General features: G+C 41.0%; 2 non-coding genes across 2 annotated transcripts; both read left to right on the top strand.

Moving 5' to 3' along the window:
- The first annotated feature begins 2,176 nt into the window (after positions 1-2,176).
- Positions 2,177-2,290, top strand: LOC140310502 (U5 spliceosomal RNA). Its single transcript, XR_011916564.1, has one exon. It is a non-coding gene; the product is annotated as a U5 spliceosomal RNA (small nuclear RNA).
- A 308-nt stretch (positions 2,291-2,598) lies between these two features.
- Positions 2,599-2,790, top strand: LOC140310664 (U2 spliceosomal RNA). Its single transcript, XR_011916713.1, has one exon. It is a non-coding gene; the product is annotated as a U2 spliceosomal RNA (small nuclear RNA).
- Positions 2,791-16,000: the final 13,210 nt, after the last annotated feature.

Genomic DNA, 16,000 nt, shown 5'->3' with positions numbered 1-16,000 from the left:
TTCTTACCCGCTTTTTACCAACTATGGTCGGACATTCACAACGTCTTACAGCGGAACACCTCCGCTCCCTCTTTTGATGATGTATGGTTAGGCATTCGCACCTTTTCATACCCATTTTTCAGTAATTATGGGTGGACATTAACACCTTCTTGCAGCTGAACACCTCCTCTCCCGCTTATGATCATGTGCGGTTTGATATTCGAAAATTTTCTTTCATGTTTTCTAGCTATTATTGATGGACATTCAGACCTTCTTGCAGCCGAACACATGCACTCCTGCTTTTGATGATGTATGGTTGGGCATTCGCACCTTTTTTTAGCCATTTTTCAGTTATTATGGGTGGACATTCATACCTTCTTGCAGCTGAACACCTCCTCTCCCACTTATGATCATGTGCGGTTTGATTTTCGAAAATTTTCTTTAATGTTTTCTAACAATTATTGATGGACATTTAGACCTTCTTGCAGCTGAACACCACCTCTCCCGCTTTTGATGATGTATGGACCGGCATTCTTACCTTTTCTAACACATTTTTCAGCAATTATGGTCGGACATTCACACCTACTCACAGCCGAACAACTCCGCTACCGCATTTGATGGTGTATAGTCGGGCATTCTCACCCTTTCTCATCAGCTTTTTGCAAATTATGATCTGACATTCACACCTACTTGCAGTCGAACAGCTCTGCTCCTGCTTTTGATTATGTTTGGTTAGATATTCGAACCTTTTCTTAACTGCTTTTTACAAACCATTGTTGGACTTTCACACCATTTACTAGCCGAACAACTCCGCTCCCGCTATTAATTCTGTACAGTTGGGTATTTTAACCTTTTCTTACCCGCTTTTTACCAACTATGGTCGGACATTCACACCTTCTTACAGTGGAACACCTCCGCTCCCTGTTTTGATTATGTATGGTTTGACATTCGCACCTTCACAGCTTCCTCTCCACCATACTTTTATGGTGGGATATTCACACCCACTTGCATCCAAAGACCTCCGCCCCCACTTTTGTTGATATTTAGTTGGTCATTCGCACCTTACCCGCTTTTGGCAAACTATGGCCTTCTTGCAGACAAACACCTCTGATCTCGCTTTTGATGATGTAAGGTTGGGCATTCAGACCTCGCTTCACCTGCTTTTCACCAAATATAGTCGGACATTCACACCTTCTTGCAGCCGAACACTTCCGCTCCACATTTAGTGTTCTATGGGGCATTCACACCTTTTTTTTCACCGCATTTTATAGATTATGGTTAGAAATTCTCACCTACTCTCATCCGAAGACCTCTCCTCCCGCTTTTGTTAATATATAGTCGGGCATTCGAACCTTTTCTTACCCACTTTTTACAAATTATGGTCGGACATTCACACCTACTTGCAGCCGAATACTTCCGCTCCACCTTTTAGGTATGTATGGTTGGCATTTGCACCTTTTCTTACCCTCTTTTTTTTATACTGATTACTGAAGATTAAGTTGTACTCTCTGAAACTACAACATTTTTGTAATTGTTGAAACTTGATTTGAAGTGGATAGATAAGGAGGGCAAACAGTTTTAAGTCAGGCTGATAGAAGGAATTAATTTTATAGCAACATCTGTACTTCGTCATATGTCGAGAGATGCTTATTGCTGAAGAAGTTCTTTCTCATTCTACAAAGTACAACGTTGTTTATCATTGAAACTTGATTAGACATGAATAAATATGAAGGACAAAGCAGTCTTAACTAGGTTTGAGTTAAGGAATTCGTTTTATAGGAGAATCCGAATTCGTGGATAACTCGTAAAATAGAGTTTTCGGATTCCTGAAGAATGAGTCTGGTTCTTTCTCATAATACAAAGTTTGTTGTTTATTGTTGAAACTTCATCAGAAGTGAAGAAATAAATGAATGCCTATCAACAAATGTGGGATCTAAACTCTAGTGCTTCCTCTAAAATAATATCCTTTCTCAATTTAGAAATGTGTGTGTGTAAGACACAACAACCGTGACACCAAAACGGCTTTCTTTTGCACAGAGTAAAAGACAAGGCAGCCATCGAATAGGGCCCGATTGTTCCTACTTGGTCAGCCGAGGAGCAAGGGGGGGAGCAAGCGTCTCAATTAAGCAAAGCTCACCATGGGGAAGGTGGCTATGCCAACTAGCCTGATGCCCTGCTCCCGCAGTGACAGATAATCGTACTCTGGTTTCTCTTCATAACGTACAAGTCTTTCGCCTTTTACTAAAGACTTCTGTGGAGAGCAGCACTAATGAGTTGTTTCTATTTTTGGCAGGCTTTACCTTTGCGGGTGAAGCCCTTTCTGTCTGTGCAAAAGAAATCTTGTTACTGTGCAGAGTGACTTCTCTGAGTAGAGTCGCCTTACTTGTTGCGACTGTGCCAATGTTCGAAGCTGGAGTGCAAAGTTGTTGCTTGAATGGTGCTCGCTGGAGCGTGCGGGAGTGCAAAGTTATACCATTTAAAAGGGCTGAAGAGTGCTCAGTGCAGCGGGTGGGCGGAGGTGCAAAGTGACACTCTGGCCACCTATGGCCATAAAAAGAACACCGCTACAAGTGCGCATTGTGCCAGGAAGGGCACTCGGATGTGAACCAGTGGACAGTTATCGCTTCTCGGCCTTTTTGGCTAAGATCAAGTGTAGTATCTGTTCTTATCAGTTTAATATCTAATATGTCCTCTATACGAGGACTACATATTAAATGGATGTTTAGGAATAGGAGTTGAAAAAGGAGCTTGCTCCGTTCACTCCAAGCATCGAACCAGTACTGCAGTGCCGCTGGGAACGGTGCACTCTTCTCTGCTCTTGTGAAAAAGCAAACAGCGGTGCAGGATGGATGTTTCAGGGAGCCCAAGATGAAACTTTCTTTTAATCTGCTGAGAAAAGAGAGTGAATGCGAAGTAGACTTTAACACGGCTCTGGGAGCGAGCCGAGTGCGGGCTAACCGGGAGAATTGCTTGAAAGAAACGTGACACCGAATGAGTGGTCAGAACAAAGCCTCAATACGGTTTTCCCGTGGTGTTTGTGGCTGCCTTGTCTTTTGCACAGAGTAAAAGACAAGGCAGCCATCGAATAGGGCCCGATTGTTCCTACTTGGTCAGCCGAGGAGCAAGGGGGGGGAGCAAGCGTCTCAACCAAGCAAAGCTCACCAAGTAGGAACAATCGGGCCCTATTCAATGGCTGCAACACCTGAAAGAGATATTGATGCGAGACCCGATCAAATGCTTTTTCAAAGTCTAAATTTAAGATGACAAGCCGGGTGTTGATCCACTGTGTGGCTGTCTGGGGCGCTTGGCCCTCCTGGGTATTGGGTGGGGCCTCTGCCGGGGGGTTTGGGGGCGCTCGGGCTCCTGGGGCCTGGATCCAGTGCACGGCCCATGTCTGGGCGGCTGGGGCCTGGCGACGTCGGTGGGCTGTTGCCCCTGGCTCCCAGAGGGCCTCTGCCCTATGCTTATGGGGGCTCTTTCCGGGGGCTTCCTCAGCAGTCTTCTGGGTGGATGCGTGGTTGCCCCTGCGGTGGGCTTCCTGGGTTCTGTGCTCTGTGGGGGCTGCTGGTGGCCTGGGTCTTGTGGCCCTCTCTGCCTGCTTCTGATTGCTTGGGGGGGGCTGTGGATTGTGGCCCTGTACGCTTATACACTCATAACTAAGCACGGTTATCATGTAGGTCCTGTGCCATGGGTGTTGCATGTTCTCACACACACACAACCACATTCATTAGTCCAGTAGCATGGTCGCTAAGCAGTTGATGTATTATCATGTCGTCTCAGGTCATTTATATCCACAGCTGTGTTGTATGCGATTGCCGCTTCTTGTGCTCCTGGCGCTAAGGCTGGATTCCCCTCAGAGGCCATGGATTGTTGTCTGTCTTGTTTTTTACAGGTGTAGCAGCTGGTTGTCTGGTTTTTGTTTCTATTTTTGTTCTGTTTCCTCTTCTTCCTTGTCCCCCGGTCCGGTTCAGTTCTATTACATGTCATATATTGTAAACAGAAATAAATAAATGGGCATCAAGGGGAGCTTTACATTTATAAAACTTCCCTTGGCAAAGCAAATCTGTTTGGCATCAAAGGTATTCAGACTACAATTCTGCTGCCATAATGCTGAACATGATAAGGGGAAAAAAAAAAGTATAGAAGACAGTTCTGCCGAAAGCCAGGGACTGGACCTGTTCTAAGTTCTATACTTTTTAAAAGGGGCGTGTTTATCAACTATGGAATTAGAAGATTTACAAAAAGTATAACTATTCAACAGATCAGTTAAAAAAAAAGCCTGCTCATGGAGATGTTTCAGGATCTGGATACCAAGCGTGGACCTAATGTTTTCATTTTTGCAATTCTGATATAGGCTATTGAGCAGTGATAACTAACACCAAGTTCAGATACTGCGGATTTTCTACCTTTGATTTGTTAAGATTGAGCCAATCAGGGACAACCTTGAAGGATCTCTTAAGTTTGGTTTTGTAGGATCAGTAATTACCTGAGAAAGGTTGATATTGGTACACACCTTTTTTAAATGATCAGAGGCAGAGTTCAACTTGTTTAAATTAAAATTGCCACACAGAGATTGGGTTTAGGCCCCATGCACACAGAATGACATGAACAAATATAAGAAATATTAAACATTTACACATAGATTTTTGAATACATGTAGAGGAATGATACTTTGAAATGTGCTCATTGCGGAGTTATGATCAGTTGAGTAATGAAGGTTGAACTATTCTGGGAAAGAGGTTCTATTCCCAGCATCATGATGGACACTCCTGATATAGAAGGTTTCGCTAACGCATTGGAATTGTTTTACTATTTTCATATGGATGTGCAATGAAGAATTGCTTGCTGCTGATAAATGCAAAGAAGAACAGCTTACACATAGATGCTCACATATAGGCTGCTGAATGCAATGAAGACCTGCTTATCCAGTAAAGTTCAATGTCAATGTGTAATATTCAATTAGGATTTGCAAAACAGTGAAGTTAAACAATGAATGGGTCCATAGTCGGTATGAGAAGACTACAGGAATATTTACCTGGGTGTACGTTCAAACAGAGATAAGAAAATTGCGATAAATAATTGTTTGGTTGTTTGTTAGTATGTATATGAATGTTATGTGTATAAACTGTGTTGAGTTGTAAGTTACTCAGTAGTGTCTCAGTGAAACAACCGACGGGGGAAGCCTTGCGGTGACAACAAAAGCAGTGTTTTACTGATCAGTCAAGTTGCTCCAGAGTACTCCATACAAACTGGTTGGCTACTGAAGGGATAAAAAATGGGGAATGCTTGTTTTAAAGCAAACAAGGAATTAGATGGGAAAAATACATGTTTTAACGGGACCCAGACAATATTAAATACTCAGACAGATGGGAGAAGAAATGTAGTTTTGTAGGAAATCACAAAATTATTACATAAAATTAGTGAAATCAATTGAAGAATGCCTTTCTGAAGAGCTGTTTACCACAGATGAGCAGCTTTGCGACCAAGCACATTGTAGATCGCTTTAGTGCCAAAATGATCTAATTTAATGGATTGGTTTTAGACATGCATAACAGAATTTTAAGAACAAAGAGAGAAACAAAAAGGGACAACGCTTCATGGTGGAAGGTGATGTATAAATAACTGTGTATATGATGAAGGAGAGACCATTTGAGCAGCACAGCCATTTCGCAGCACAGGGACAGCAGTCCAAGTTAAAGGATCTCCCACGTGGTATCACCTGTCACACTGTGTCAAGGCATCAAAAGAATAAAAAATCACCAAACTCAAGGACAAAGAGACGAAGACTCCGGTGAACGAAGAGAGAGGACTGACAAACCAGAAATACAAAAGGATGCTCGATGTCAAGATCCAGAAGAAGAGGCTAACAATGCCACGAACACTTACGATGCTGGGAATGATGCCAGCAATGAACAGAGGAGAAGATTCAGTGTCATCAATCTGCAACACGTGCCTCTAATGAGGGGGTGAATATAGAATCCTCAACGATTACAACGTCTCTGGGAACTGTGACAACAACAAGGTTTAAACCATTTTGATATATATTGTAACCTATTGGCTAAGGAATAGTGCTGAAAATGAGGTATATCTAATCCACCACTGTCTGTAGGGTTTTTAAACTAATAAGTGGTGGTTTGTTTTTCCACAGAAATTTGGAGATGCATGAATCTAGTGACTTAAACCAAGTAGCAGATGGTTTTATGGGGATCATTGAGAACATATAGTTAACTTTTGGTAGTATCATCATTTTAATGGTTGTAACTCTCCCCATAAGTGATATAGGTAAGGACTTCCAATGAGAGAGATCGTCCTCTACTCTCTTTAATAATTGCACTTAATTTAGCTTTGTTAGCTCTGAGAGCCTGGAGGAAATGTTTATGCCTAAATATCTAATATTTCCTGACTGTAAAGTGATCGCAGGTATATTCTGGACCCTACAGTTAATGGGCAGAACTGTGGTCTTAGACCAGTTGATAGAGTAGTCAGAAAGTGCTGAGAATTTATTTATGAGTGTGATCGTGTGAGTGAGAGACGTCTGTGAGTTCTGAAGGAAAAGTAATACATCATCAGCATAAAGACTTATTTTATGCTCAATATTTTGGGATTGGATGCCTTTAATATTTCTATCTTGTCTGATAGCAGCTGCTAAAGGTTTGATGAAAATAGCAAAAAGTGAGGGAGAAAGTGGGCAACCCTATCGTGTACCTCTCTGCAGACTGAAGCTTGGAGAAGTTTGATCATTTGTCCTGACACATGTATTTGGGGAGCTATTTAATATCCTCATCCAGTTGATAAAGTGTGACCCAAACCCGAATTTGTTTAATGCTGCGAATAAAAATTTCCAGTTCACTCCATCAAATGCTTTTTCTGCATCTAGAGAGTCGATTGTGGTTTCTAAGTTGTTGATGGTAGAATAGTCTATGAGATTAATGATCCGGTTTGTGAACGAACTGTTGTGCCTACTGCTCTTCAGCCTGTCAAATGAAACGTAGAATTTGAAAAGTGACAAATGAACGAAGACCCAAGGAGTTGAGTCGTAAACGAATCAATACTGTTTCCTGTGCGAGGACCCGTCAGCCGAGGAGTTGAGTCATGAACGAATCAATACTGTTTCCTGTGCGAGGACCCGTCACCCGAGGAGTTGAGTCATGAACGAATACTGTTTCCTGTCCTGCTGACTGAGCTTATGAAGCTGCCGCCTGCCATGTGGTGAGGAAGGGTACTAAATGAAAATGAACGAATCACTCACTGAGACAACTCGTTACTCCCGAGTCATATAAAAAATTAGTTCATATCGAACGAATCGCTCACGAACGACACATCACTATCTAGTTGACGAGTTATGCATGAATTCGGATTTTGCAATAAAATTAATTCCTTCTCTCAAACCAAGTTCAAACTGGTTTGTTCTTCATATTTATCTACTTCTAATCTAGTTTCAACAATAAACAACACTGTATTTTGTAGTATGAAAAAGAACAAGACCTAATTTTCAGCAATAAGCTTCTCTAGAGGAGATATGAAGGAATACAGATTTTGCTATAAAATTAAATCCTTCTATCAAACTGACTTAAAATTTCTTCACTTCTGATGAAGTTTCAACAATAAACAACAAACTTTGTATTATGAGAAAGAACCAGACTCATTCTTCAGGAATCCGAAAATAAGCTCTATTTTACGAGTTATGCACGAATTTGGGTTCTCCTATAAAACGAATTCCTTAACTCAAACCAAGTTAAGACTGCTTTGTCCTTCATATTTATTCATGTCTAATCAAGTTTCAACGATAAACAACGTTGTACTTTATAGAATGAGAAAGAACTTCTTCAGCAATAAGCATCTCTCGACATATGACGAAATACAGATTTTGCTATAAAATTAATTCCTTCTATCAGCCTGACTTAAAACTGTTTGTCCTCCTTATTTATCCACTTCAAATCAAGTATCAACAATTAAAAAAAATTTGTAGTTTGAGAAAGATCAACTTAATCTTCAGCAATCAGTATAAAAAGAGGGTAAGAAAAGGTGCAAATGCCAACCATACATCACTAAAAGGTGGAGCGGAAGTATTCGGCTGCAAGTAGGTGTGAATGTTCAACCATAATTTGTAAAAAGCGGGTAAGAAAAGGTTCGAATGCCCGACTATATATTAACCAAAGCAGGAGAGGTCTTCGGATAAGAGTGGGTGAGAATTTCCAACAATAATCTATAAAATGCGGTGAAAAAAAAGGTGTGAATGTCCGACTATATTTGGTGAAAAGCAGGTGAAGCAAGGTCTGAATGCCCAAACTTACATCATAAAAAGCGAGATCAGAGGTGTTTGGCTGCAAGAAGGCCATAGTTTGCCAAAAGCGGGCAAGCTGCGAATGACCGACTAAATATCAACAAAAGTGGGGGCGGAGGTCTTCGGATGCAAGTGGGTGTGAATATCCCACCATACAAGTATGCTGGAGAGGAAGCTCTGAATGGCCGACCATAGTAAAAAGTGGTTGAGAAAAGGTGCGAATGTCCAACCATACATAATCAAAACAGGGAGCGGAGGTGTTTGGCTGCGACAAGGTGTGTATGTCCACCCATAATTAATGAAAAGCGGGCAACAAGTAGGTTTGAATGCCCAACAATACATCATCAAAATTAGGAGTGGATGTGTTTGGCTACAAGAAGGTTGAATGTCTGACCATAGTTTGTAAAAAGCGGGTAAGAAAAGGTTCGAATGCCCGAACATACACCATCAAAGGAGGGAGCGGAGGTGTTCCGCTGTAAGAAGGTGTGAATGTCCGACCATAGTTGGTAAAAAGCAGGTAAGAAAAGGTTAAAATACCCGACTGTACACAATCAGTAGCGGGAAAAGAGTTGTTCCGCTACTAAAAGGTGTGAAAGTCCGACCATGGTTTGTAAAAAGCGGGTAAGAAAAGGTGCGAATGCCCGACAATGTATGATCAAAAGAGGGAGCGGAGGTTTTCGGCTGAAAGAAGGTCTGAATGTCCATCCATAATTTGTGAAAATCGGGGAAGAAAAGGCTCGAAATCCCAACTATACACCATCAACAGCTGGAGCGGAGGTGTTCAGTTGCAAGAAGGTCTGAATGTCCATCAAAAATTGATAGAAAATATGAAAGAGAATTTTCGAATATCAAACCGCACATGATCATAAGCGGGAGAGGAGGTGTTCAAATGCAAGAAGGTGTGAGTGTCCACCCATAATTACTGCAAAATGGGTAAGAAAAGGTACGAATGCCCAACCATACATCATCAAAAGCAGGAGTTGATGTGTTCGGCTACAAGAAGGTTTTAATGTCCGACCATAGTTTGTAAAAAGCGGGTAAGAAAAGTTTCGAATGCCCGAACATACACCATCAAAAGAGGGAGCGGAGGTGTTCCGCTGTAAGAAGGTGTGAATGTCCGACCATAGTTGGTAAAAAGCGGGTAAGAAAAGGTGAAAATACCCGACTGTACACAATCAATAGCGGGAGCGGAGATGTTCGGCTACGAAAAGGTGTGAAAGTCTGACCCTGGTTTGTAAAAAGCGGGTAAGAAAAGGTCCGAATGCCCGACAATGTATGATCAAAAGAGGGAGCGGAGGTTTTCGGCTGCAAGAAGGTCTGAATGTTCAACAATAATTTGTAAAAACCGGGGAAGAAAAGGCTCGAAAGCCCAACTATCCACCATCAAAAGCGGGAGCGGAGGTCTTCAGCTGCAAGAAGGTGTGAATGTCCATCAATAATTGCTAGACAACATGAAAGAAAATTTTCGAATATCAAACCACACATGATCATAAGCGGGAGAGGAGGTGTTCAGCTGCAAGAAGATGTGAATTTCCACCCATAGTTTGTAAAAAATGGGTAAGAAAAGGTGCGAATGCCCAACCACACATCATCCAAAGCAGGAGTGGATGTGTTCGGCTACAAGAAGGTTTGAATGTCTGACCATAGTTTGTAAAAGGCGGGTAAGAAAAGGTTCGAATGCTCGAACATACACCATCAAAAGAGGGAGCGGAGGTGTTCCGCTGTAAGAAGGTGTGAATGTCCGACCATAGTTGGTAAAAAGCGGGTAAGAAAAGGTTAAAATTCCAAACTGTAGACAATAAAAAGAGGGAGCGGAGTTGTTCAGCTACAAGAAGGTGTGAAAGTCCGACCATGGTTTGTAAAAAGCGGGTAAGAAAATGCTCGTATGCCCAAATATACAACATCAAAAGCGGAAGTGGAGGTGTTCGGCTTCAAGAAGACGTGAACGTCTGTCCAAAGTTTGTAAAAAGCAGTTAAGAAAAGGTTCGAATATCCAACCAAACATAATCAAAAGCGGGAGTAGAGCTGAGTAGGTCTGAATGTCCAACCATAATTTGGAAAAAACGGGTAAGAAAAGGCTCGAAAGCCTGACTATACATCATCAAAAGCGGGAGCAGAGGTGTTCAGCTGCAAGAAGGTGTGAATGTCCTCCCATAATTCCTGAAAAATGGGCAAAAAAAAGGTGTGAATGCCCAACCATACATCATCAAAAGCAGGAGTGGATGTGTTCGGCTACAAGAAGGTGTGAACGTCCAACCAAAATATGTAAAAAGCAGTTAAGAAAAGGTTAGATTATTGCTTTGCTCAAACCAAGTTAAAACTGCTTTGTCCTTCCATATTTATCAATGTCTAGATCCACTTCAACAAAGAAAAACATTGGACTTTGCAGTAGAAGAAGTTGAAATCCATCTACACATTGATAAATATGAAGGACAAAGCAGTTCCCACTTGCCCATAAGAAAATAAGTTTATTCTTGGATTCCTGATACTTCAGTGTTGCTCTTTCTTCTACTGCAAAATACAATGTTGTTCTTTGTGGAAGTCGATCTAGACATTGATAAATATGAAGGAAGTGAAAGAATTCATTTTATACATAAAATCCCAAATCATGCAGAACGTATGAAAATAAACTTATTCTCGGATTCCTGATCCTTCAGTGTTGCTCTTTCTTATATTGCAAAGTACAATGTGGTTTTTTGTTTTGTTTAAATCTATCTCGACATTGATAAATATGGAAGGACAAAGCAGTTTTCACTCGGTTTTAGTGAAGGAATTCATTTTATACATAAAACCCCAAATCATGCAGAACGTATGAAAATAAGCTTATTCTCGGATTCCTGATCCTTCAGTGTTGCTCTTTCTTCTACTGCAAAATACAATGTTGCTCTCTGTTGAAGTCGATCTAGACATTGATAAATATGAATGAAAAAGCAGTTTTAACTTGGTTTGAGTGAATGAATTAATTTTATAAATAAAATCCGAAATCGTGCAGAACTCATGAAAATAAGCTTATTTTCGGATTCCTAAAACTTTTAATTTGCTCTTTCTTTTACTGCAAAGTACAACGTTGTTTTTTTTTGTTTAAATCTATCGAGACATTGATAAATATGAAGGTAAAAGCCGTTTTAACATAGTTTGAGTGAAGGAATTATTTTTATAGATCCCAAATCATGCAGAACTCCTCAAAAGGGGCGTATGGCTTAATCACAAGTGTGGTTCTTTCTCATTCAGGGTAATATGAGCATGTTTATGCTTGAAATATATGTAGAAATGGGTACATATGGAGGACAAAGCAGTTGTAACTTGGTTTGAGTGAAGGAATTCATTTTATACATAAAATCCCAAATCATGCAGAACGTATGAAAAGAAGCTTATTCTCGGATTCCTGATCCTTCAGTGTTTTTCTTTCTTCTACTGCAAAATCCAATGTTGGTCTTTGTTGAAATCGATCTAGACATTGATAAATATTAAGGAAAAAGCAGTTTTCACTTGGTTTGAGTGAAGGAATTCATTTTATACATAAAATCCCAAATCATGCAGAACGTATGAAAATAAGCTTATTCTTGGATTCCTGATCCTTCAGTGTTGCTCTTTCTTCTACTGCAAAATACAATGTTGTTCTTTGTTGAAGTCGATCTAGACATTGATAAATATTAAGGAAAAAGCAGTTTTAACTTGGTTTGAGTAAATGAATTCATTTTACACATAAAATCCGAAATTGTGCAGAACTCATGAAAATAAGCTTATTCTCGGATTCCTAAAACTTTTGATTTGCTCTTTCTTTTACTGCAAAGTACAACGTTGTTTTTTTTGTTTAAATCTATCGAGACATTGATAAATATGAAGGTAAAAGCCGTTTTAACATAGTTTGAGTGAAGGAATTATTTTTATAGATCCCAAATCATGCAGAACTCCTCAAAAGGGGCGTATGGCTTAATCACAAGTGTGGTTCTTTCTCATTCAGGGTAATATGAGGAAGTTTATGCTTGAAATATATGTAGAAATGGGTACATATGAAGGACAAAGCAGTTTTAACTTGGTTTGAGTGAAGCAATTGATTTTATAGCAAAATCCGAAATCGTGCAGAACTCATGAAAGCAAGCTTATACTCGCATTCCTGAAACTTTAGATTTGCTCTTTCTTTTACTGCAAAGTACAACGTTGTCTTTTGGTGAAATCTATCTAGACATTGATAAATACCGGCCGAACATCTGTGCCGCCACTTTTGATAATTTATGGTTGGGCATTCTTACCTTTTCTTACCCGCTTTTTACAAATTATGATCTGACATTAACACCTTCTTGTAGCCAAACACCTCCACTCCCAGTTTTGATGGTGTATAGTCGGCCTTTCGAGCCTTCTTTTCCCCGGTTTTTAAAAATTATGGTTGGACATTCAGAACTTCTTGCAGCCGAACACATCCACTCCTGCTTTTGATGATGTATGATTGGGCATTCACACTCTTTTTTTTTACCCATTTTTCAGGAATAATGGGTGGACATTCAGACCTTCTTGCAGCCGAAAACCTCCGCTCCCTCTTTTGATCATACATTGTCAAGCATTCGCACCTTGTCTTACCCGCTTTTTATAAACTTTAGTCGGACATTAACACCTTCTTGCAGCTGAACCACCTCCCCTCCCTGTTTTGATCATGTATGGTCTGGCAATACTACCTTTTCTTACCCGTTTGTGAGTAATTATGGCTGGACATTCACACCTCCTTGCAGCCGAACACCACTTCTCCCGCTTTTGATGATGTATGGACCAGCATTCTTACCTTTTCTAACACATTTTTCAGCAATTATGGCTGGAGATTCACACCTACTCACAGCCGAACAGCTCCGCTCCCGTATTTGATGGTGTATAGTCGGGCATTCTGACCCTTTCTCATCACCTTTTTGCAAATTATGATCTGACATTCACACCTACTTGCAGACAAACAGCTCTGCTCCCGCTTTTGATTATGTTTGGTTGGATATTCGAACCTTTTCTTAACTGCTTTTTCAAAACTTTTGTCGGACATTCACACCTTCTTGCAGCAGAACCACCTCCGCTCCCTGTTTTGATCATGAATGGTCTGGCAATACTACCTTTTCTTACCCGTTTGTGAGTAATTATGGCTGGACATTCACACCTACTTGCAGCCGAACACAACCTCTCTCGCTTTTGATGATGTATGGACCGGCATTCTTACCTTTTCTAACACATTTTTCAGCAATTATGGTCAGAGATTCACACCTACTCACAGCCGAACACTTCCGCTCCCGCATTTGATGGTGTATAGTCGGGCATTCTCACCCTTTCTCATCAGCTTTTTGCAAATTATGATCTGACATTCACACCTACTTGCAGTCAAACAGCTCTGCTCCCGCTTTTGATTATGTTTGGTTGGATATTCGAACGTTTTCTTAACTGGTTTTTGCATATTTTGGTTGGACGTTCACACCTTTTTGTAGCCGAACACATCCACTCCTGCTTTTGATGATGTATGGTTGGGCATTCACACCTTTTTTTTGCCCATTTTTCAGGAATTATGGGTGGACATTCACACCTTCTTGCAGCTGAACACCTCCTATCCCAATTATCATCATGTGCGGTTTGATTTTCGAAAAGTTTCTTTCATGTTTTCTAGCAATTATTGATGGACATGTAGACCTTCTTGCAGCTGAACACCTCCGCTCCTGCTTTTGATCATATATTGTCAGGCATTCGCACCTTGTCTTACCCGCTTTTTACAAACCATGGTCGGACTTTCACACCTTCTTGTAGCCGAACAACTCCGCTCCCGCTATTGATTGTGTACAGTCGGGTATTTTAACCTTTTCTTACCCGCTTTTTACCAACTATGGTCGGACATTCACACCTTCTTGTAGCCAAACACATCCGCTCCCGCTATTGATTGTGTACAGTCGGGTATTTTAACCTTTTCTTACCCGCTTTTTACCAACTATGGTCGGACATTCACACCTTCTTGTAGCCAAACACATCCGCTCCCGCTATTGATTGTGTACAGTCGGGCATTCAAACCTTTTCTTACTCGCTTTTTACAAACTATGCTCGGACATTCAAACCTTCTTGTAGCCGAACACATCCACTCCTGCTTTTGATGATGTATGGTTGGGCATTCGCACCTTTTCTCACACGCTTTTTGCAAACTGTGGTCGGCTATTCACATCTTCCTCTCCACCATACTTGTATGGTGGGATATTCACACTCACTTGCATCCAAAGACTTCCGCCCCAAATTTTGTTGATATTTAGTCGGACATTGGCACCTTTGGCAAACTATGGCCTTCTTGCAGCCAAACACCTCTGATCTCGCTTTTGATGATGTAAGGTTGGGCATTCAGACCTTGCTTCACCTGCTTTTCACCAAATATAGTCGGACATTCACACCTTCTTGCATCCGAACACTTCCGCTCCACCTTTTAGTGTTCTATCACACCTTTTTTTTCACCGCATTTTATAGATTATGGTTGGAAATTTTCAACCACTCTCATCCGAAGACCTCTCCTCCCGCTTTTGTTAATATATTTGAACTTTAGTCGGACATTCAAACCTTCTTGCAGCTGAACCACCTCCGCTCCCTGTTTTGATCATATATGGTCTGGCAATACTACCTTTTCTTACCCGTTTGTGAGTAATTATGGCTGGACATTCACACCTACTTGCAGCCGAACACAACCTCTCTCGCTTTTGATGATGTATGGACCGGCATTCTTACCTTTTCTAACACATTTTTCAGCAATTATGGTCAGAGATTCACACCTACTCACAGCCGAACACTTCCGCTCCCGCATTTGATGGTGTATAGTCGGGCATTCTCACCCTTTCTCATCAGCTTTTTGCAAATTATGATCTGACATTCACACCTACTTGCAGTCAAACAGCTCTGCTCCGGCTTTTGATTATGTTTGGTTGGATATTCGAACCTTTTCTTAACTGCTTTTTCAAAACTTTTGTCGGACATTCACACCTTCTTGCAGCAGAACCACCTCCGCTCCCTGTTTTGATCATGAATGGTTGGGCAATACTACCTTTTCTTACCCGTTTGTGAGTAATTATGGCTGGACATTCACACCTACTTTTGATGATGTATGGTCCGGCATTCTTACCTTTTCTAACACATTTTTCAGCAATTATGGTCGAACATTCACACCTACTCAGAGCCAAACACCTCCGCTCCCGCATTTGAAGGTGTATAGTCGGGCATTCACACCCTTTCTCATCAGCTTTTTGCAAATTATGATCTGACATTCACACCTGCTTTTGATAATGTATTGTTAGGCATTCGCACCTTTTTTTACCCATTTTTCAGGAATTGTTGGTGGACATTCACACCTACTTGCAGCTGAACACCACCTCTCTCCCTTTTGATAATGTATGGACCGGCATTCTTACCTTTTCAAACACATTTTTAAGCAATTATGGTCAAAGATTTACACCTACTCACAGCCGAACAACTCCGCTCCCGCATTTGATGGTATATAGTCGGGCATTCTCACCCTTTCTCATCAGCTTTTTGCAAATTATGATCTGACATTCACAACTACTTGCAGTCGAACAGCTCTGCTCCCGCTTTTGAATATGTTTGGTTAGATATTCTAACCTTTTCTTAACTACTTTTTACAAACTTTGGTCGGACGTTCACAATATCTTGCAGCCGAACACCTCCGCTTCCGCTTTTGATGGTGTATATTCGGGCATACGAACCTTTTCTTACCCGCTTTTTACAAAC

This window comes from Leuresthes tenuis, unplaced genomic scaffold (assembly GCF_036924035.1).
Source record: "Leuresthes tenuis unplaced genomic scaffold, fLeuTen1.0.hap1 SCAF_6, whole genome shotgun sequence".
In the NCBI taxonomy this organism is placed as follows: domain Eukaryota; kingdom Metazoa; phylum Chordata; class Actinopteri; order Atheriniformes; family Atherinopsidae; genus Leuresthes; species Leuresthes tenuis.
Note: the sequence above shows the minus strand (reverse complement) of the source record. Positions and strands in the feature narration are given on the sequence as shown.